Source organism: Sapajus apella, unplaced genomic scaffold (genome assembly GCF_009761245.1).
Source record: "Sapajus apella isolate SASKATOON/1434 unplaced genomic scaffold, GSC_monkey_1.0 scaffold11, whole genome shotgun sequence".
In the NCBI taxonomy this organism is placed as follows: domain Eukaryota; kingdom Metazoa; phylum Chordata; class Mammalia; order Primates; family Cebidae; genus Sapajus; species Sapajus apella.
Genome location: NW_022436951.1, coordinates 35,992,076 through 36,016,233, shown reverse-complemented (window position 1 = coordinate 36,016,233; position 24,158 = coordinate 35,992,076). Strand labels below are relative to the sequence as shown.

Here is a 24,158-nt window from a genome sequence, read left to right as displayed (position 1 = left end):
CAAAGATGAGCAGCCCTTTGGGCTCCTGAAATCTGTGGGCTTCTTACCTGCTATAACACACAGATTTTTTTTTTTTTTTTTTTTTGAGACAGAGTCCCCTCTATCACCCAGGCTGGAGCGCAGTGGCATGATCATAGCTCACTGCAATCTTTAATTCCTGGGCTCAAGCAATCCTCCATCTCAGCCTCCCAAGTAGCTGGGACTACAGGAGCACACCACCATACCCAGCTAATTTTTTTTATTTTTGTAGAGATGTGGATCTCACTGTGTTGCCCAGGCTGGTCTCGAACTCCTGGGCTCCAAGAGTCCTCCCACCTCAGCCTCCCAGAGTATTGGAATTACAGGTGTGAACCACCTCACCCAGACATACATCACACAAAATTTTTAAAGGCCCTGTATCAGGTTGCTGGGGCTGCCATAACAGAGGACCTGGAAGTCCCAGATCAAGGTGTCACAAGGCTCATTCCTCCTGAGTCCTCCCTGCTCGGCTTGTAGACGCTGTGTCCTCCCTGTGTCCTCACATGGCCTTCCTCCTATGTGTGTCTGTGTCCTAATCCCCTCTTCTTGTAAGAACACAGCCAGATTGGATTAGGGCCCATCCTCCTGACCTGACTTTAACTTAATTACCTCTTCAAAACCCTATCTCCAAATAAGGTCGCACTCTGAGGTACTGTGGGTCAGGAGTTCACCATGTACCTTGGGGACTGGAGGAGAAACAATTGAGCCCACAAGGAATCCAAACAGGAATTTCTTAACCAGTTGGGCATCTTGTTTCTGTAGCTGCTGTGCTAGTTTGAAAAGCAGTAGATGAAGCCGCGCGGAGCGAGGCACTGGATGGAGAACGTTGCCCGCAGCTTTGAGTAGAGAAATGGCTGCACACCCAGAGGGAAGCTCCAACAGCCTAGAGCAAAAACAGTGACCAGCAGGGGTGGGTTGTGCCGTCTGGTTTGTCGGGGGAGAGGTAGATTTTTGGTAGCATGCTTATGAGTCACTGTGTTTTGTCCTGCGCTGTGTACAGGGGACGGGGATTATTGCCACCACCGATGACTCTGCAGGTTGAGGTATCGATATGCTGGACTGTTCAGAGGAAAAAATAGCTACTTGTTCTTCTATCAAGTAGGGCAGGCAGGAGGACGCAGGCAGGACTGCATCCTAAAAATAGCCCCACACCCATTTGGAGAGCTCCGGCAGCTCAGCCCGGGTGCCTGGCAGCTCAAGGCAGGAGCCACTTTTACTTCACCATGAGACTTTGAGAATCTGAACTTGCAGGAAGAGGGTGTAGTGTATTTTTGTGTACTTTTCTGATTTCCTTTAAGTGACGGGGAAGATCTGGTTTTCTCTGTAAGGACAGTGTAGGTTCGTGGCTGTTTCTTGGTGGAATGTGCCTACGTGGGCAATGAGCTGAAGTCTGAATGAAAGCCTGACACCCACAGCCTGCTCAGTGCCTCCTTTCTCTACCCAGAAACAGACTTGTCCACACCAGCCTCACTAGTACCATGTCAAGGGCAGATGAGGCAGCAGCCGAAATGGCTTTTATAGTTAAGGAAACAAAACTGCCACTCGTGGCCGGGTTTTGAGCCACATTTCAGATCTCCTGGAATCAGAGGTTGTTGCTGCCCTAGACGTGTTGATGTGGAAGTCAGGAGGGGAGAGGATGGCTGGTCAAAGTGTTAGTCCTTCCTTCTCTGCCAGTGGTTCCCAACCCTGGCAGCACATTAGATGTCCCAGGGAGTATGCAAATTATTTTAATACCAGGGCCATCCCCTCAGAGACTCAGACTTTGAGGTCTAGGATCAGGCCCTGGCAGAGGCTGGTAGGAGGAGCTCCTCGTGATTCTAATGGGTAGTCCAGGTTGGAAAAACTGCCTGATGCTGGGCATAGTCCACCTTCTCCCTCTCCACCTGGCAGGGCACAGCCTCACCCACCAGTAACCACAGCTCAGAGCTTCAGAAGCGCTGGTAATTAATCCCTCAACCTCCCTTCCCCACCTGGATCAGACTCCCTCTCCTAGGTCAACCCTGACTCAGCTCCTTCAAAGCCCGACTTCTATGGAGGTGCCATCCTAAAGCCAGCCTGCCTCCCTGGACTGCTCTCGCAGACTACGAGGCAGTGTAAACCCTGAAAAAAAAATGTAGGGATGATTCACTCCACCCTCAATGAGACGCAGCTGCGGAGAGTGGTGTGAGCAGACCCTCCAGAGCCCTGGCTAATTAATACAGCGTGGGATTCAAGTGGTCCCATCATGCAGGAACTTCCTAGGCATCATTGGTGGATTAGATACACATCAAGTGCCTGCCACAGAGAATGTACCTTCTATGGAGAAAAGATAAAACCCTTCACATTTCCTTTTGACATGCCAGGCAGCCTCACAAGTATATTTTTGTTAATATTTAGGAAATATCTGTGGATCTGACAATAGACAGTGGCCTGGGTGTGCAGTGGGGACATGAGCACAGTGGGGTCCCAGGGTCGCAGGGTCTTCAGAAATTCCGAATGATGTTCTTAGAGGGAGCACAGTCCTTAAGGGAGGTTGAGACTCGACGTTAAGATGGGCATTAGTCACTCAGTGTATTTTTGAATACGGTTTCATTGCTGATAGATGGAGAGGTCAGGCATGCCCCCACACCAAACAAGGAGTTGTAGTAATGGCAGAAATGTTTCCAGTAACGCCTACACTTCCCTACTCAGTAAGTCGGCAAGCTATGCTAATGTTTAATTGTTCAGTTATTTTCTTGTTGTTACATACATCATTCATTCATTCATTCATTCACTGAGCACTGTAGTGACATGGCCCTTGGCATTCCCATGACGACCCTTCCCCATTCTGTGCATTGTCCACAGCACTCTCCTGGTCCTCTCCTTGGTCCGCTAATCCCACGAGGATAGGAGGATAGCCAGCTGAGTGTGAGGAGGACACCAGACTGGGAGAGCAGATTTGGGACCACCAATCAGGTGGCAAAGGATTGAGAGATGAGGGCAGGTGTGTCTGAAGAAGCCGGAAGAAGCTGCCTACCCTTGCCCCTTACCCAGCCAGCAGGTCTGGTCGAGATCAGGGAGCCACACTCGCAGAGGCTGTTCCGTTCCTGTTCTTCAGTGCTAGGCGCTCCTCTCCAGCTCTCCTCCTCTCCAGCCCTGCACTCCTGCCTCATGGGTGCCTGTCATCTGCTTGGATTCCTGCAGTAACCCCATCCAGTCTCTCTGTCCCCATCATCCATCCTCCCTGATGCCACCTGCATGGCCACTCTAAAATGCAGACCAGGCTTTATCATATTTTGTTATGAACCTTATGAAATAGAGCTTAAGTTTCCCAGCACTGTCCAGCCGTGATGGTATTCCTACATCTGCTACAGCCCCCACAGAGGCCCCTCTTCCACCAGCCCTTCCTGCCTGGAAGCCCCTCTTGCCCATGTTTCCCAGGTGAGTTCCTGGCCATCCTTCAAAACCCTGCCCAGGTGCCCCAACTTCTCCCCAAACAGCCCCTCAACCACTCCTTCAATAAAAGCAATGATTTCTGCAGTTCAGAGTAGGAAGTTCTGCATTGTCTAGGAAATGTTCATTTCTGTGCTTATCCTGCCAGTTTACATATTTACAACTTTATTGCCCCTTCCCTTTGCTAAATATCCAACACCTTGTGTGTGCCAAATACATGTTTGCCACAAGATCTGTTTCTGTGAACTGACTCCCCATCCTCCTCGTTTTGCCCTTCTTGCGATGAAATATAAGAGCTAACCGTGGGTCAGCTGCTGTGCAGAATGCTTTATGTGAATGATTTGATTAAATCCTTGAAGCAGCCTATGAAGTGGGTGCTGTGGTTATTCCCATTGTACAGAGGAAGAAACTGAGGCTTGTGGAGGTTGAATCATGCACAGAGCTGAGCTGTCACCAGGAAACCAGTCCAGTGCCAGAGCCACCTGGTTCTGAGGAGGTGTCTAGTTGGCACGTAAAAGCCACCCCAACCAAGTACCATGTGTAGTATGATTGTTCTTCATGTTACATGTGGATGTTAGGGGTGCCTTTGTAGTTCCATGGTGCATGGTTTTGCTGCAATACTCAGAATAAATCCACAACAGGACAAATGGTGCATCTGTCAAATCTGACACGTGGTACGGAATTTTCAGCAATGTTGGACAAGTATGTTGGCCCAGATTTGTTATAGGCTTCTTGTACTGATTGTGCAAAATGGACGAATGTCTTAATTTCTTCAAACTGTAGGAGAAAGATAATTATTATGTGTTTATTTATTCTGTAAAGGAAAGGGAAAGGCATTTAGAGATTCTGAAAATAACTCAAGAAAGAAATGCTTTTTGAACATAATTGTTACATTGGTAAAATCACTCAGTTGAAGAAATGGCTACGTTAAAATAATTTCTCTAAAACAAATACTAATTTCTTCATCACAGTATTTGGCAGGCATTCTCGAGGTCTTTCACTGAGTTCTTTGATGAAGAAGCTAAGGAAATACTGTTTGGTAAAGGATCAGTTACACGTAAAGTTGAATTGTCCTCAGCTCACTTGAGAGTTGAAGGGAAAATTTCCATAAAAATATTTTAAGTGTACTTTTCATTTTTCGATCTTGAAGATCAGACATTTCCAAATATCAGAAAATGGAGTTATGGAACATATTATGTATTGGGCCTACTTAAACGCTGTGATTAATATTTTATGAATTTGGACATTTTGTGCACAAAAGTATTAAACCAAATACTTTTGCCTTACAGATAGATACGTGTGTATAAGGTTGCTTTCTTAGTGTCAGATTGGGTGCCCATATTGCTTCCCAGAAGATGTCTGTCAGGAATTATATATAACTATATATAACTGTGCCAAGTAAACATCAGTTGCTGCAAGGATTAATTTGTAATGGAGTTCTCCATGATTCATGACGTACCTCTTCAACTCTGCTTCTCCACCAAGGAAAAGTAAAAATATTGTAGTGGAAACTTCACCAGAATTGAGTATGTTACAAGCTTAAATTAACTGTAACTAGTTGAGTATTAGAAGCCTTTAAAATATAACTTTTTAAGAGTCATTGAAATACTAAATGAATTATAAAGTACTTAACCTGGCTTTGTGCAAGAAGGCTGTTGGTTATCAGAGCCCTCCCCGGCAGTTCACGCGTGCCTGCATCTGACAGCGCCCCTGGGGAGGGAGCCCTCCTCCTCCAGGTTGGCTGGGAAAGAAGGGCACAGCAAAGCCAGGAGACTCATCCACAGCAGCAGGTTAGGATCCTCCAGGGGAAGTGCCTTCATCCAATGTGAACGATGCCTAAAACTAATGCAGGTGAGCTGCAGAGACTGGTGGCTTCGAGCGCACCCCTCCAGCGCCCTGCTGACTTCTTTTGATCTCTTTATAACGTACACTATGAAACATCATCCTCTTAGAGAACTCATGCAGGATGGCTACTCTAACTATAAAGATCAGAATTTTACAGAGCTTAAAGGGCATTATCATAGTTCACAAATAAAACTGATCTAATAAAAAGTGAGTTTGAATTCTACTGAATAGAATTAAAGTACTTATTTTATTAGTAATTTCATTTAAAAGGATATCCTGGCATCTGCCTTTTCATAAATTAGGGAGATGGAGGGCTCTTGGTTATTCTCAATGATCCATCGGAGAGAAAGAGGAGACCAACCACAGGAGTCCCCTCCTGCTGCCCCAAACCCCTCGAAGCCACCTGGAGGACTGCATGGCCTCGAGGCATCTGGGGACACCTGTGGACTCCTCCCAGAATGTCTTTAGTTGCACAAAACAGAATGCATAGGATTTCAAAGGAAACCAATTATACTTAAATACAGTTATCAGAACTTTTCAAAAAAAGTAATAAACTAAAATTTAAAAAGCACCTTATTAACACATTAAATATTAAGATCTGGAGGCAGGTCTAACAACTCTCCTAATCTGACAATAATGAACATCAGTGACATTTCAAAATAATCTACAACAACTGTAATGCGATTTTTAAACATTTGGGATATCTATTGGTGACAAACCCAAGGCATTGCTGATACTGCTGTGGTTTCTTAACTTTCAATCCTAATTACAGGAAGTGCTGAATTGCAGTTTGAAGTTAGTGAAAATGGAGACATCTTTCCCATCCAAATGTATATACCCCAAGGGGTGCATGGGCCCCAGGTTGAGAACTGGAGGTATTGCTCATGGCTCCAGGTGGTGACAGCTGTTTGGGAAAGCTCTTAAATCTTATTCTGCAGCTCAGGGCGGGAACAATTGGGATGAAGATTTAGGAGCCCAACAGGTGTCTCAGTTCTCCCATGTTATTGTTGGGTGGGGCTGGGATAAAGCCGGGGATCTGGATGCAGAGGCAAGACTTCAGCCCCTTCTCCCTCCTGAGCATTGCTCACTCCTGGACAGGCCCCCCACCGCCCTGAGCATCAGGGGCCTCCCTTAACGGTGAGAAGCATAAACCCCACTGCTCACATGAATCACAAGGATCAAAGGAAATGATGTGCCTGTGCTCCTTGCATAGAGGAGGTGATCGATAGATGTTCCTGTTTCTAAAGAAGAAGATTTATTGAATTAAATGCACAGAAACGTGTGACCAAGACGCAGCAGTATCCAATGCACACAGAGATGTGCTTTCATAACGATGTGTGTTTTATGGCAATGTTCACCCCCAGGTGGCTCAGATGCTTCCATACATGACTGTATTGTTACAGATATTCACAGGGAACCCAGAAGAGCCTCCTTTTTGCCCTCTTGAATCTACTGCTGTGGACACTTCTTGCTGTCTTTGCTGACTTTCTATCATCAAATGATTTTGTACCATCAGGGGCTGGTTTCTGGGATTCTGTTATTTTCCTAGTGCAGATTTATATATGGATTTTTTTAACCTCTTCAACTTTGGTATCATAAGAATTCCATTACATCAGTAGCATCTTTAAATTAGCTTCATTTCTTTTGCTGGTTAGCAAATTACATAGAAGAATATTCTTATTTAAAACATTTACCTCTATGATCTCTAAGTGCACACCCAATGTCCTTGTTAGCCATTCAGTGTTGTTGATATTCATTCTTTGTTACAGAATGCAATGCCCACTTGAAAACTTCTTGGATACCATTTTGCTTCAAGGTGAAAAACTGGTTCATGAATCAAATTTTAAAATCTGTAAAAAGTTGTGGACTCCAGCAATTATCACAAGTTACACAGAATGAACATAAACTGTTTCAGTACAATTGAAAGGGAAATTCACTGTAGTCAATTTCATGGATCCTTTCTAATATTCATACTTTTAGGAAAGGCCCTTTCTTTAGAAGAATTTAAGAGAAACCTCGCTGAAATATTCGACTTGCGGAAATTGCCAAGTTTCTCAGAAAAATCTGTGATATGATGTATAATCTTATGGCAATTGGAGGCCACTCCACAGTGGAATACCAATGCCTGCTTCATGTTCTCTTAACTGCTCAGTCAGCTGGGGCCTTGAGCACTGGCCCAAACTCTAGGCTGAGGCTTTCTGCATTTGGGGAGAGACTGAATAGCTATCTCTAGGGTTCTCCCCCAGTCTGAAGACTCACGTGGGTAGAATCTGCATTCTCACAGGACAGGGTGTGGGATGCAGTTCATTGATCCTCTGGGATGTCTATGCTGTTTTGTTGTACTCCCAGTGATTTTCCCATAGTTTAGAAATATCAGAATTTCCTCATCTGAGACCATTACAGGCAGAAAGCATCCTTCTGTGCCCAGTGTTTTTCAGCACCCCTGCATATCATTCTAAGAAGAAGTATTATACTTTACGTGGAAATGGAGCCCACAACAATATCTAAATCAGTTCCTGGGCATGGGTAGTGCTGCCATAACTACTGCTCTGGGTTTGTAATATCAGCATCATAGTCAGCAAATAGAAGCCGACCTGCCCTCCAGTGCTCAGACCATTTGTTCATATTTATTTATGTCTCTTTTTTGCTCCTGTTAAACACATTATTTAGCTGTTGTGTAATCTTTTGGTGGAGATGATTCAGATCTCCCTATCCTCAGAAAAATCTTAAAGGTCCTCCATCCCCACCTTGGCTCCAGCCACACACTGTTTGGAGGTCTCAGAGACCCACTGGTTTCCCAGCTCCACCAGATGTCCCATTTGGATAAGCTGGGGCTCTCCCAGCCCTCAGCACCCCCAGCTTTGTTGGAAAGGTGAACACAGCAGGTTCTGCAGCAGCTGTTGGTCAGCACTTGACCTTATTGCCCTTGATGGGGGCCAGCAGACTGGACAAGCCCAAGCCAGGGTGACGGCCATTTAAACTTTACAGGCCTTTCAGACCACCTCATGCTGACTCTGGCCAGAAGATGCTCCAAGACTTCAGAACTGGGACTTGGTCAGGACTCTACCAGGAAAGACAGTCTCAACCTAGGACTCAACACCGAGATGTGGGAGAAAGTGTGTGAACAAAGCAGCCAGTGGCTGCCCCAAGAGCCAGGAGCCTGAGATCAAGAAAGGAGGGGGATCTGTCAGCAGCTGTGGGGCCGCCACTGAGGTTGAGGGCAAGGGCCAGGCAGGGTCCTCACCCCGTGATTGCATTCAGCTCTCCAATGCACAGGGCATGTGAGCTTTCCCAGAAGTCCAGGCCAGGGAGGGGTCCTGGACTGAGGAGTGAGGCCAGTTCCTGTGTTCTCAAGCTCCCGAGGGTGACAAGGCTGAAGCAGACCAGTGCTCCTCAAGGAGCTGCCAGGGCCTGGCTCCTCTTACTCCTTCTTAGTGAGAACTCCCCGGGGCATCATCCCCATGCTGCCTCATGTGTGCAGGGAGTTGCCAAGTACCAGGCATGAGAGGCTGCTAACCGCAGGGCTGGACAAGGGCTGGAGAAAGAAAAAGGCCACCATCACTCAGCATGCACTTAGGGCAGAATAAGCCTCACCCAAAATCCCTGTGGGACTTTCCCCATATAATTCTATGGAAACTTCCATACGTTGCCATTAAATTAAGTTGCCCAGGGAAGTTGGAGGAAATGTAAGATTTCTGCTGCAGGAAAATGATTCTGACCTTTCCAGCTTCTGAACCGAGTGTGAAAGGCTATTTTGTAATTTGTTTGGTCTTCACAAAAATAATGTTGTGCAATTAACTAGTCTTACGAGTCAAGCACAGTTTGAGTAAATGGTAAATGGAAGACAGCATTTTTCATCAGTCAAAGCTTTCAGAAGCCCGCATCTCTAAATCATCCCTTTCTTTGCTACTGACTCTTCCTTTCTTTTGATGCTGTTATTTTCTTGACATAATCACAGTGAAGATTGGTACATTGCTCCCAATCTTAATTTTCTTTATTTCCCTTCAGTCTCCTATATTTCACTATTACCTGCTATTCCTTTAAACCAGTAAATCACGATATTTACAGATTGATAGTATTTTTTTTAATATTTCTAATTGTTCTGGAAGGTTTCACCCTGAAATGGGGTGAGTAAATTCTTTGATTTATTCCAGAGCTTGACAACATGTTTTAAGTGTACAATACAGGGATTCTAAGGAAAGGCTGGGGAAAGAATTTGTGTTTGGAGGATGGCAGTGAACAGAGGGCCACGTGAACAGGTGAAGTGGAGCCTGGCATATCGTTGGTGTAGGGCCTTGGGTGAGGAAGGCACTGAGGAGCAGGGTAATGCCCTCACTTTTCTGTGTGGTGCAGAAGTCCTTGATTTTTGTGACTTTTGTGACTACCACTCCCTCCCACACTCTGTGAGCAGCAGGACTGGGAACCATGCCTCTGTCCGAAGGTCTTCCATAACCCAGGTAGGCTTCAGGTTTGTGCTGTTATTTTGCACCAAATATTCTTTCCAGATTATTCTAAGAGGTTTTTTTTTTTTTTTTTTAAGATGGAGTTTTGCTCTTTTGGCCCAGTCTGGGGTGCTGTGGCATGAGATCGGCTCACTGCAACCTTGGCCTCACAGATTCAAGTGATGCTTCTGCCTTCTAATGGCTTTTTTAAAAACACAAACACAAATATTGAGACTTACATAATTCAGCAGAACTGGGAAACAGGCCTAGCGAACAAGGTTACTTGTAAGCCAAGACCTCAGTGATGCTTTTGAGTTGTGATAACATTTGACACCTGCTAACCACTCAGAGAAAATCCTCTTCCCGCTACACGATTGTTTTAACTTCTGCAGTAGGAATAACGGAACTAGAAAAGATTTACAATTCCATCTCAAAAAGCAATCCCAAATTCAAGATGGCAAGATGGTTGAAAAGGAAGGGGAAATGGCTCCCAGTGAGTTCCTGTAGAATCATAGCACATACGTGGTGGCTGTGTTTGTTCCTGTGTCTGATTAGATTCTGAAGGTCTTTATCTGAAGTAGCTGATTTCAGTGCTTTGTAGTTGAGGGTTTTGGCCACTGCTGGCTGCACTTCTCAATTAGAGGAGGACTTGAACAGTTTGTGGAGGTCGGAGAGAAAAAACAAGGAGAAGACTTACGGAGCTCAGAGTCAGTCACATCCTGGCAGCCAGCAGGTGTGAAAGGGGTGGCAGGGAGGGCGGTGTCTGCCTTCACTGGGCTTCAATGGCCGGTGACAGCGAGTGCCTCAGGTCACCCTCAGTAGGATTTTAAATGCCTTAATGATGTTTCAGAACAAGAGATTCATTGGGACTTAGAGCACAGCTAATTTCTGCTCCGGGTATTTTAACCTCTTGCAGTCAATGGCATTCATAGCTCTGCAGGGCCATCTGTGCTGGTCCCTTGATAAGAAGCTACAACTCAATGGGTTATCAATGGCATCCTCATGTATGACTACAGAGGCACTGTCACCAGGCTCAGGCACTTTTTAACTGTAACTAGCATTTCAGTTTTTTATTTAGACAGAGCCTCACTCTGCCACCCAGACTGGAGTGCAGTGGTACAATCTCAGCCACTGCAACCTCTGCCTCCTGGGTCCAAGTGACTCCCGAGCCTCAGAGCCCCCAGGCGGCTGGGACGCCAGGCGTGCACCACCACGCCTGGCTAAGTTTTATAATTTCAGTAGAGACAGGGTTTCACCATCTTGGCCGGGCTGGTCTCGAACTTTTGATTTCAGGTGATCTACCCTCCTTGGCCTCCTAAAGTCCTGGGATAACAAGAATGAGCCACTGCACCCAGCGAGCATTTTAGTTTTCTTAGGCCTTTAAAAGAAACAATGAATATTTAGAATTACATAATTAAGCAGAGTTGGGAAACAGCTGAAAACGATTTAGTTTTCTTGAACTTTTTCTTAATGGATTGTAGAGCCAATGGAAGTGACAGGCAGTAATAAGACTGAGTCTAAACAGGAGTGAATATTTTAATTTCCTAACAGAAACCTGGGAGATGAGCAAAAAGAAATTTTCTCCAAGACTCAGTCCCAGGATCCAGTGGTTCTCAACCTCAGTTTCCACTCCCCAGGGCCTGGGAGTGGAGGGTACTTTGCACCTCGTTTTGACAGGGACTCTGTTGGGGGCTGTAGGATGCTTCAGGGTGCCCCTCTCTGCCGTCAGCAATCCACACACAGATGCTCTTTGTCCTGGAGAGGAAAGAGCCACCCTCCCTCCCTGGGTTGACCCTTTGCTCACTTCCTGCATGGGAATCGTGGGAATCGCTGTTGGAAACGGACCCTGAGAGTCTGAGCTTCCCACGGCCAGCCCCAGGTGCAGCAGAAGAGCTCCTGCCTCACCTTAAACCTGTATCCGCCTCCAGGAGGATGGAACCTGGACTCCTCGCCCTTCCTGCATTTCCACTTTTGCTTTTTACACTGTGCAGAGCATTGCCACATTTTTTTTTTTTCAGAGACAGAGTTTTGCTTTGCTTGCCCGGGCTGGAATGCAATGGCACAATCCTGGCACACTGCAACCTCCATCCCCCGGTCCAAGCAATTCTCCTGCTTCAGCCTCCCGAGTAACTGGGATTACAGGCATGAACCACCAAGGCCCGATAATTTTTTTTTTTTTTATTTTTTTTTTTTTTTTTTTTTTTTTAGTAGAGACAGGGTTTCACCATGTTGCTCAGGCTGGTCTTGAACTTCTGACCTCAGGTGATGCACCCACCTCGACCTCCCAAAGTGCTGGGATTACAGGCATGAGCCACCACACCTGGCCTCCACTTTTTCCTTTCTGTGTATTTGCTTGTTTCCTTCACCAGCCTGTCTCCCTCTGCTGTTGGGGCCCAGGTGGCCTCCCTCCCCTCACACTCCCCTTGCACCCTCTATCCTCCCTTCCTGTCCCTTCCCTTTCCTTCCCTCTGCCTCCAACGCCCTCCCAGGGCCCTGAGCAGTGCGGGAAGGCATGGAGGGGCTGAGCCCTCCCCTCTGGCTCAGAAGCCAGGGCAGTGCCGCGCCCAATGTCTTCACAGTGGAAGCAGCCACTTCTTCCCCTCCCTGTTTCCTCTTCCAAAAACTGGAACGAGGGTCACCTCCAGTCCTTGTCAGCACCAGGCAGCCATCATGGGGAGCTGTCTGCTCGGCACTCAGGGTGAGCTGGCTATGAACCCCCTCGCACCCTAAGGCCAGCTGTCCTGTTGGAGCCCCCCGCGCCCCACCCATCCGCCCCTGCCCTTGCCTCTGCCAGGCTGCTCGTCCCTTCCCCAGCCGAGAGCATGCCACCTGCAGCTGGCTGTGGCCAGTGGGCCTCCTGGGGGGCTGTGTCTTGTCTCTCCATCCTGGGCTGAATGCTCCCCCAGGTGGGGCTGGGCAGTGTGGCCCCTGTGGGGTGGGAACGAGGGGCCTGTAAGAACAGCCACCCTTCCCCACCCCGCACCTAGTAGGCACCAGCACCTGTTGTAAAATGAGTTTGAATGGATGTCCTTCAGTGACTGCAAGATCAAGAGTTATCAGAGAAAGAAAGGCAAAGGGTGTGGAGTGCACCATAACTGCAGTGTCAGGAAAGTGGACATTTTTAGCCACAACGCCAGCGCCGTCAAAGGGCTTTCTCATGATGCTGACTGCCAAAGGCATGTCATTCCAGCCCTAAATCATGTGAATTCTTTTTCCAAACACTGAATTCATTGGTCAGAGTGTTTGGGTACGTGAGAATAAGCTTTATGGGGTTTTGTTTTTAATCGCATGCCCTTGAAATGTCATCATACCATTTGCCAGAAGATCCACCTGGCAGGAGTTTGAGAGGTTTGTGTTTGAGTGGAGAGGTGGTGAGTGGAGGAGCCTGCTGACCGTCCTGGGGCTGGGACTGTCACCTGGCACATGAGGCTTTGGTCTTTACATTGTTGAGTACTTTGGTGTTAAGGGTGTCATTTAAAGAACTTCTCTGTAAATGTCTTCTCTTTTATTTCACTGTGGTCCTCCCCTGACTGGAGCTCTGCATGCTACTGTGTAAATTCATTCTCTCCTCACAATCTCTCTCTCTTTCTCTCTCTTTCCCTGCTCTCTTTCCCTCCCTCTCCTCCCCTTTCCTACTTCCACTCAGCTGTGACTTTAATTCTTGGAGCCTGCATTAGTCTATATTATTACTTGAGAGCTGCTGAGACAAAGTACCCACAGGCTGGGGCCTAAACAGCAGAAATGCGTTCTCCATGGGAGGCCTGAGACCAAGGCGTGGGCAGGGCTGGAGCCCCAGGCCTCTCTCCTTGGCTTGTAGATGTCATCTTCTCCCCTCTACCTGTGTCTGGATTTCCTCTTCCTGGAGGGACACGTTCCCATTGGATTAGCCCCCACCCTGATGACCTCATTTTATGGTAATCATCTCTATAAAGACTCCATTTCCAAAAACAGCGTCGTTCTGAGGTGCTGATGACTAGGACTTCAGCGTAGGAATCTGGGAGGACTCAGCTCAGCCCACAGGAGAGTCTTGCTTTCCAAGCACATGAGTTGGTGTCATTTGTCTTCCTTGCTGTGGCTTTTGCATCTCAGATGTCCCCTGCCTATCTTTAGACACGTCCCCCTGTCTGTCTGCCCTGCCGCACCTGCGCCCCAGCCTCTCCACCTGCGGCCTGCCGGCCCCACCAGCCCCGGACTGTGTTACTTCCCAGCCCCTTCGTTCCTGCAGCATCAACACATCCCTCCTCACAGACTTTAGCTTTTGCAGGTTTCTCTGTTCTTAGCTGTCTTGGAATTTTCTTTTCTTCCTTTTTCAGATCACCGGCTCACCTCTACTTCCTCCCTGACCCTCCCTCCGCCTGCGGGACTCTTCCTGCCTTGCCTGCTGGTCCTCTCTCCTTGCTCTCATCCAGGTCAATGAGCAGGGGCTCAATCCGTCTTCTTTGGCACTTTTCCCGTTTCCCTGTTATCCCTGGATGACACTATTTTTTGTCTCGCTTTACCTTGTCACCGTCTCTATAAGTCTCCCGTCCCTGTTCTCTTGCTGCTCCTCTGCACGTGGCCAAGGTTTCCAGTGTTCCTTTCTCTCCTTCCTTTCCAGCCCTGCTTGAAAATGCCCTGTCCTGGCTGGGCGAGCCCCCTGCCCTGGCCCCTCGCTCGGGTTCAGAGCATGGTCTCGCCCACCACTGCTAACTGCTCAGGGAACGCAGTCATCCTCCCTGGAGCTGGAGTGGGGGGCGGGGTGGGTGAACAGATGACCCTGCTGTGTGCACTGGCCTGAGGACAGTGAAAGGGGCGCCTGGCAAAGTGCGAATGTGGTGGGGGTGGTGTCAGGCAGGCAGTGTAGACATTCAGGCGGGGCGGAGACAGGGGCTGACTGGTGCATTCTTATTTCAAACAACCGCCTGGAGCATCAGTGAGCCTTGAAGAGTGGCCCTCCAGTGAGGAGCAGAAGCTGACGTGATCATGGGGAATGTTTTCCTTCTGTTGGTTTTGATGCTGATGTACCAAGTTGATGCTTTTTTGTAATCATTTTCATCATTTTAAATGTCTTGCCAAATTGAGGTGGAAAATGCTTTCTGAAAGCCTTCACTTCTACTTTTTATGAGAATTTTACTCATTCGACTTAGAGTCACTTCAGAAAATGATTATTAATTGTTAATTTGATTGATCAAACTGTTTGAACAAGTACCTACCCCGAGTTGGGATGAGACACCAGACCAGTCACAGGGGCATCAGAGAGAGCAGTCGCCTTCCATCATTTGCACTTTACATGTATTCTTCTTATTTTACTCAGAAGTAGACAGATTCATTAAAATGTGCTCAGCTATCACCACCAGTCTGCCACAAGACTTGAGGAGAGGGTAGGACAGGCTTCGAGGTGATTCCCGCAGAGGCTGGCAGACAGGTGCGGGCTTCGCGGTGACTCCCGCAGAGGCTGGCGGACAGGTGCACGCCGCCAGCCCACCGCCTCTGCATCTTTTGTGTCCTTCTTGTTTGCCCGGCCTCCTGTCTTTTGCCCTCTTGGAATTTTGCCCTCTGCAAGAGCAGGGCCGACTTGGTTTCCTCCACCAGCACTGATGGAGGGCAGCAAAGCTGCCTGAGCCTTGGCTTCTTCTCCATATCGCTTGTTACCTTCATGTGTCCAGGTGCCTAGCTGGGCAGCTACATAAGCATCATTCCCACGCTCAGGCACCCAGGCCAGCCCATCCCAGAGGCTTCATGAGTTGAGGGATTTTCCATAAACTTCAAAGATATCAGAGTCCATCAAAATATAAGGCTGGGTTATTACATATATGTATATAAACACAATCTGTATTTTATATCTTTGTATTTATATCTAAATATTGTAATCTATATTTTATATCTATGCATATTTTATGCTCTAAGGCTGGCTTATATATATATATACACACACACACACAAGCTATGGTGTTGAACTGTAGTGTTCAGATTATATTTTATGTATATGTAATTATGTATGTGTATATCCTTAGATTTTGCATATATATGTGTTTATATACACACACTAAGGATCTTTGTAAAATGAAGATGTATGTTTAAAGTAGTTATATAAATTTTTTTATTCAAACAGTATCACTTAGATGTTTACATCTTAATTTCAGGATGACACCCCTGACTTTCACAATGTCATAATTTAAATGATCTGTAGAGATTTTTTTCTTCCTCTAAGTGCACTTAACCCAAAAAAGCCAATTAAATGGAGAACAATATAAATAGATTTCCTCTGTTGCTGCCAACTTTGATCTGCCCTCATGATGATAACAATTTATTAGAGGAGGAGATTGCTCTAATTCGGTTCAGGTGAACAAATGTTATTCCATTGGAATCAGACGCCTGTCCGCGGTAAGAGTGAACACAGAGGACGTTCTGTGACGGCGCCAGGCAGGACCCTGCAGTGGTCTCTGGCCATTGCCGACTGAGACCACAACGATGCAGGAGCCGTGGTGTACCAAGCCCAGCAGCGGCTCTGTTGTGTGGACCAGCACTGAGCGCACAGTTCCTCCAGAGGCTCAGGGTTAGAGAGCGGAACATGGGGTGATGGCTTTGACCTCTAAATCAAGGCTGGACCCCCGGAAGCCTGGTGCTTCCCAGAGGGCTTATGCATTTGGGCACCTCCAGCTGATCCATGTGTGTCCCGGCCTGGAACAAGCCAACTGTATAATGCTATGATAGCTCTTACTATTACTGTTACCATTTTACAATTCCTGCCATGATGATCAGTGCTTTGGTATTTCATGAAGAGGCTGGGAAAAGCACGAATTTTGTGGAGTGCACAGAATTATAATGGCATGTGCCATATTGTCTAACCTGTAAAACTCATGAGAATTTTTTCTGATTATAGAAAATGGTACATGCTGAGGTAGAGAATGAAGTTTTATGATTCCACCTGTTAGAGATACTGGCTGTTTTTCTGCACCTGTGAACACACACACATGCACACACACACGTGCACACACGTAAACATGATTTTTTCAGCAGTGGGCCGGTGCCCTTCAGGATGGTCTGAGGCATGCACTTCTTTTCTTATAAGGTCCCTGGACATCTTCCTGGTCAACTAAATCTTCAAAAGGCTGCTGAGCCCCCAAGGGTGCAGGGTGCTGTGGATGACTGAGCCAGCCCTGTAGGGTGACAGTTAGGAGGCCTCCAGTTCCTCCCTCCCTAAAGAACCCATGAGGACATGCGTTGTTTAGGGAGGGAAGAGCCATACATCATGTCTGCTCCTTGTGCTCTAAAACCATGGGAAACTCCCAGAGGCGGGGTACTGGATCGAAAGGCGGGAACACCCTCCAAATTGATTGGATACAGTGCTGCCAGTTTGCCTTTCAGGTTACCCAGGGTTCCAGTCCCATCAGCAGAAGGAGGCTGGAAACCTCCCAGGCCTCTCCAAACCTGATGATTTCAGGACTTCCGAATCTCACTGGCAAAGAATATCTCATCTTTTTTAGCTTACATACTTTCTATTTTATTCAGGTGTGGCATCTTTCATACAGTTGGGGTTTTTGTATTTGTTTCTTTGGGATTTGGGGAGTGGGTTTTGACCACTTGACTTTCTCATTCTGTCCTTGGTCCATTTTTCGTTTGATTGTTATTTATCTTATCTTTTATTTATTTGTTTTTTTGTTTTTTTGGGTTTTTTTGAGACGGAATCTTGCTCTGTTGCCAGGCTGGAGTGCAGTGGTGCAATCTCAGCTCACTGCAGCCTCTGCCTCTCAGGTTCAAGCAATTCTCCTGCCTCAGCATGCTGAGTATCTGGGACTACAGGCACATGCCACACTCTCAGCTAATTTTTGTATTTTTGATAGAGACAGAGTTTCACCATGTTGGCCAGGATGGTGGCAATCTCTTGACCTGGTGATCTCCACCTGCCTCAGCCTCCCAAAGTGCTGGGATTACAGGCATGAGCCACCACACCTAGCCTACTTTGTTATCTTCAGAAATTTTTTGTCAAGTTGATTCCCAGGCCTCTGCACTTGTTATCTCTTGCAGCATAGCCCATTATTCTAAAACTCAGTGGTTTGAAACCACCAACATCTCTTCTCTCCCAGTTTGTTTTTGTAGTTGAGGAATCTGAGTGCTGCATGCTTGGGTGCCTGTGACTCGAGGTCTGCCATAGAGCTGCAGGGGAATAGTAGGCCAGGGCTGCTGTGTCATCTGGAGGTCTGACTGGGGAGGATTTGCTCCCACGAACACTCAGATGCTGGGGGCAGGATTCAGTCCCTGGGTGGTGTTGGCTGAAGGCCTCAGTTTATTGCCTGTAGGCCTCTCCATGGGGCAGCTCACAGCATGACAGCTGGCCTCCCTCAGAGGGAGCTAGGACGGGGGTGGGGGGGCACCCAGGACCAAAGCTGCAGCCTTTTGTAGCTTAATCTCAGAAGTGACTTTCCATCATTCCACCATCCTCCATGCAATAGAAGCAAGCACAGGTCCCTCACACTCTGGGGAAGGAGGTCAAACAGGGAGTGAACACCAGGAATTGGAGACACTTGGGGAAGAGCTTAGAGGCTGCCCGACACAGTAGCATAATATTTGCTGATTCCATAGGTGAGATCTTGTTTTCATTGTATGTTCAAGTCTGTTATTATTGATGTATCTAGAAACTACCACATTTTTACACATGCATAATAAATTCTTGCATACACATTCACATAAATCACATTTTTATTGTGACTTTCACTTTTCATCCCAGGATTAGGGAGAGGTTAATGATAGCCCGCCAGTCCATCCATGCAAGGCCCATGGGAGTCCATTCTGTTTCTAGCAGATATTGCTAAATACGCTTCATCTTGTCAGGTGTGTGATGGCATCCCATGCACATGTGTGTTTAATCGGCCTAGCCAGTGCTGTCCTCTGTGCCTTGCTCCAAATCTTAGTTATTTCACCCAGAACTTGGGCTGGTGAGCCAGCTATGTCACTGTTTAGACGTCTGGTCCATTGCTTTTTACACCTGCGTGTTTTTTAAGGTGTGAATTGATAACATTCTGCTCATCCACTTCCCCGGTGATGCCGGCAATCTCCCACCTCCCTGTGGTCACAGGAACACGGCTACTAACCTGCAAGCAGGTCTTCTGGGCTTGATGCCCAGCTGTGAGCTCACAAGCGCGTGAGCCTCAGCATGTTGATGGTCTCGAGGTATTGCCAGAAACTTCCAGAATGCCTTTGACATTCTGGAAGCAGCCAATTGACACATTTCCCTGTAAACACCTGGGATCGTCCTCCTCGCTCAGTGTTGCCCGTTGACGGGACCCAAGAGGCCTCGAGCTGCTGCTGTCCTCACGCTTTGCTGATGACTGGGATCTGGACTGCACGCTGCGTACTCATCGGCCGCCCAGGTCTTTTCTTTAGACGTCCTGCTGACGTTCTCTCCCTTCCCTACATTGTTTCCTGGTTGTCTAGCTTTTTCTTCTCAATTTCCAGAAAATTTTTCTTTTCTCTGGCTATTAACTCCTTGTGCAGGTGTTAGACATCACAGATATTTTCTCCCCAAATGTTCTTTCTCTTCTTCTCTTTCTTATCTTTTATTGGGGGAAAAAACTATACCTAATTTTGAAGAAGTTAAATTGTGATCAAGGCTGTTTGGGAAGACCATTTCCTCACCATCCCATCACAAGGCATCCTCCTGAGCCTTTTCCCACTGGCCTTAGAGCTTTTCCTTTCGCACTTTGGATTTCATCCATCTCTAGCCCTTCTCCATGCGAGGTGCCAGGTAGACACCCAGCACTTTCCCTGACCCCGCTGTCTGAGCCACCTGTTCTTTCCCACAGCTTTCTGCTGCCATCATTACCCCATGACAGTCCCACGTAAATACGATTCTCTTTTCTGCTCAGTTCCCCGATTTTCCTGCTCCTGTACAAATATTACACTGCTTTTAGGAATGTGGCCTCCTCTTGCAAAAGCCAATAGACTATGACCCCTTCTGCTCTTCCTTTTCAAAATCATCTTACCTTTGTGTGGACCATGTAATTTTTCCATTATTTGTCAAGAATTTTACTCTGAGCGGTGAACTCTCATTTCTGCATGAGAGTGTACACTGAAATCTCAGCAGTTTAACACAAGTAAAGTATGTTCTGGCAGAGAGTCTGCTACGGGCCAGTGTCCGCTCTCCATCTGGAGCACACGACCCCCACGTTCACAGCAGCTGTGGGTGACAGCAGGGCAAGGGGACGGGTCGGCATCAGCGCCGGAACACACACGCCTCCTCCTGCTCACCACTTACTGGCCGGCACTGGCTGCATGGCCCGCATCTGACTGCAAGGGGGCAGAAATGTAAGGACACACATGGCTATTTGTGGCGCACTAACGCTCTCTACCAAATCCAGTTCCTCAAAAATAGCTGAGCCTTTAGGATTTTCTATGTAGGCAATTCTAGCATCTACAAATAATGAGGTCAACAGAAAGTCACATCCCAGTGACGCAGAAAAACACAGCACCTTGAGAGCCGGGCGAACAAAGCCAGCACATTTTGCTGCTTCAAATATGGGGACTGAAGAAGCCTGATTTCTGTTACCTTTGAATTTTACCACAAGCCAATGTGCATATCACAATAGCAAAGCCAGGAAAATTAATCTGTAAAATTGTTCTTATGCCATTAAAAATATCACAAACTACACCTGGGATTAACTTTTCCATTACTAACTTGCTTCTTAGCTCCGTCTGATATCTGAGTTAGTACCTTCCACAACTGGTTTTCAGCAAATCATTGGCTGCAAACATAGCATATTGCATAGAGTCTTTTCAGTAAAATTGAAAGATTGTACTTTGAAAGTCCAGTTTTCTGAAAATGGTTACCTCTAAAAGATACTTATTGGGAAGCTGAGATCAGAATTTGAGCGCTGGCAGAAGCTTTAAGCCTATAGGGCTAAAATGATGTTGCCTGTGCACATGGTACGTAGCAGTACAACCTGAAGCCGGCACACCGCCGTCTGTGCCTGCATGTGGATTTCCCATGCGGCGTGGAGCACCCGCGTTAATAACTAGGAGTACATGCATGGCATGGGAGGGGGGCAGTCTATGGCCAGAGAAGTTGGGAAGTCCCAGCTTAGGTGGCCTTATTGAAAAAATCCCAGAGCCAGCAAGGTGCTGATATTTCTTGCCAATGTTCAGACATCACAGGGCTCCAGCCCCAGTTCCGGGATGAGGCTTGGGTTGAGGCATTACCTCTTCCTGCCTCTAATTCCTGACTCCAGTTCCAGGTCACGTCCCTCCTCCATCATCTACCAGCTGCACGGCATTGTGCAGCTTATATCTGTGCCTCCGTTTCTCCATCATGAGGAGGGGCTGGAGCCGCGTGCTCCAGATGGAGAGCAGACACTGGCCCGTAGCAGACTCGGTGCCAGAACATGCTTTTCCTCTGTTAAACTGCTGAGATTTCAGGGCACACCCTCATGTGGAAACAGGAGTTCACTGCTCAGAGTAAAATTCTTGACAAACATTTGAGAAATTACGTGGTCCACAATGGACCACATGGAGAAGTTACTTGTTCCTTCATTCTTCCATTCTTTGCTCGATTATTTGAAAAATCACAAGTGCCTCTCCCTCTTGGGTGAGAATTAGGTGATGTAACGTGTAAAATACTGCGTGGGACACATTTTGGAAAATGGCAACATGTGTACCATCCTTTCTTTGGAATTCTAACTGTGGTGCACAGGGGCCTTCAGACTCAGTGATAGTCCCACAAGCTCTGTCATTCATTCCTCAGTAAATAGGCTTGAGCACCCAAGAGGGCCAGGTGGGCAGTGGTGTGCTGCTTGTAACGAGCACTTGAGCACTGGGATAACACCTTGTGAGGCATCACTCGGAGGTTCCATCACCACAAGTGGTGAGAAGGGGCTGTGAGCACAGACCCCAGAACCCAGCTGGAGTCCCACCAGGTCACGTCCCACCTCCGGCGACCACCAGCAGTGTGGCATCGTGCAATTGACATCTGCAATTTACATCTGTGCCTCCGCTTCTCCATCATGAGGAGAGGCTGGAACAGTCTTTCCCTTGTGAGGACTGAATGTGTGTATATACGTGAGGTCCTTGAGGCAGTGACTGACACAGCTTTCCTTCTATTCTATCATAAAATAAATGCTGTTTGAAGATTTCCAGTGATGCTTGTAAAAATCACTGGTTGAATTATTTTCTCTGGTTACTATGATTCTTACTTAATGAAAAAGCAAAGCTTGTATTGCAATGCCCTTATACAAATAAAAGAATTAAAATCAGAACATCTCCCAAAGTAATGACCTAAAAATAATAATAGCCATCATAGTTGCTTATAGAAAATCTCTTGTTAATTTTATTAGGTCAATCAAAATCAGTCCCTTAGTTTTCTAAGCTTTTCAACCAGAGACTAGGAATTTGAATTTAGAATCCACTTTCTTTCTCGATTACATCCTTAAGACTTTATGATGGTAGAACACAGCATTTTCCATAAGGATTCCCAACTCACTTTGTCTACACTGAGTAAGCTATTTTATGCCGTATCTTTGCCCCATGTTTACTAGCAAACATAAAGCGTGTGACGGGTTTCATTTATACTGGAACCACCACCTGTGTAGCACCAGCCAGTCTGGAAAGGCGAATGATATTGTGTAGCCCTGAAATGGCTTCCGTCTGTTCCTTTTATCCAGTATTTGTAGCACACTGCTGTGTGGATTCTTACTCTGAGCTCTTAATTTGACAAACCATTGTAAGCCGAGGATGGGTAGGAAGGCAGGGCTGGATGATGGGCAAGTGTGAGCGGGGGGTGCTGGAGGAGGGAGGGGCATGATAAAGGGAGCATGAGACTCTGGCCTTGAAGCCAGAGCTCCGCCTGGTGCTGGAAAGGAACGGCCCCCTAACCTGCAGCTGGAGAGGAAGACGAGCCTGCCCATAAGACAAGCCCCACCCCTGTGGAGCAAGCTGGAGAACCAGTCAGAGCCACCAGGCTCTGGTGCAGAAATACACAGGCTCTCCAGGGCCTGGGCCCTGCTAACAGGTTTGATTTGACCCCAAGACCTGTCGCAAAGAATGCTTTATGAAATACACTGATTTTTTCAAGTATGTTAGGATAACTTGCATTAAGTTTGTCACATCCATTGATCTGGCTAAAACACTTTGGGGACTTCAAAATCAGAGTGAGATATGGCTGCTTCGTCATGGATGAGGATCTGGAAAGCTCAGGGAGCCAGTGGCACTGGGGGTCCCTTCTTCCTAGAGGGCAGAGCCTGAGCAGGGAGGTGAGGGGTCCCGATGTTTGTGCAGATGGGACGCCCCGCTGCCTCTGCAGCTTGCATCTCAGGAGCAGCCAAGGCACAAAATGGTCAAAGCGGTGCCCTCAAGGCAGGTGCACTAACCATGGCTCATTTATTAGGAGGTGTTTGCTTATTAAAAGTTCTTCAGCACTTAAAGATCTAATTTTCCCATGGGGAAAAACATTTGGGTTTGCCCCCGGGTCACAGAGCTTCTGGGTGGGTGTTGCTGCAGGAAGAAGCTTTGCTAGGGCTGTGCTGTCCTGACTCAACAACAGAATGACCTCATAAAACTGAAACTCTGGATGTCCCAGTTGAAGAGCCACACACAGCACCTCTCAGGCATACGGTGTTTTGCCGCTCCTAAGCTTACCATATAATTATTTGTGAACTGCTGCAGGAAGTGAAATGCACCCTGCAAATGCACGGCAGATTTGTGCCAGGACCCTTTGGTTTCCTTCACTGCCTGGAGTGACCTTCGGTCCTGTCACGTGAGAGATGCCCATTGCTAATTAATTGGTTTATTCAGGAAAATGTAGTTGAGATATATAAAAGCAAACTGCAATGTCTTCACTGGACACTAGCTGCCACCAGTAACGATTTGCTATTCACAAGGGCAGGAGTGGTCCCCTCTTGGCATAGAGAGAGGTGGAAACATCCCCTTCCCCTTGGAAACTAGACCCCAACTCCGGGGACCCTGAAATTGCCACCTTCACCCCATCCTCACCACGATGGCTCACATGGGAACCAACAGACCACCAGCCCACATCAGTGCTGGAGGTCCACAGTCACATGAGGGTGCCCTGGAGAGGCACATGGACAGCAAGGAGGACCCTCCACACACCCCCATGCCCACACCAGTGCTCACACCCTCAGGGGCAGTGATCACCATGACACTGTCTCAAACAGCCCACCTGTGTGCTTCTCAGTCCTGACCTCCACACCCCCCTCAGGCCTCACTGGGCCTCACGAACTGAGCTTGGGCCTGGCCGTGACCTCCTCTCAGCCAGCCTGATTGATGTAGAAGGAGCGCCATTGCAGACCAAGTCACCATTTAGTCATGTCAAACATTCTTGGCAAATTGTGTCCAGAGCACAACCCTTTGAACTGGAGATTAGCCTGCTGAGGACAGGTGCACCCGGAGGTCAGCCTGCCGAGCACAGGTGCGCCCGGAGGTCAGCCTGCCGAGGACAGGTGCGCCCGGAGGTCA

The 24,158-nt window shown here is 47.4% G+C and overlaps 1 protein-coding gene across 1 annotated transcript in view; it reads left to right on the top strand.

The window, feature by feature from the left end:
* The window catches only part of UBE2QL1 (ubiquitin conjugating enzyme E2 Q family like 1), a 44,689-nt gene that overhangs the window by 6,131 nt on the left and 14,400 nt on the right, over nucleotides 1-24,158 (top strand). The gene's annotated exons all lie outside the window — the stretch shown is intronic.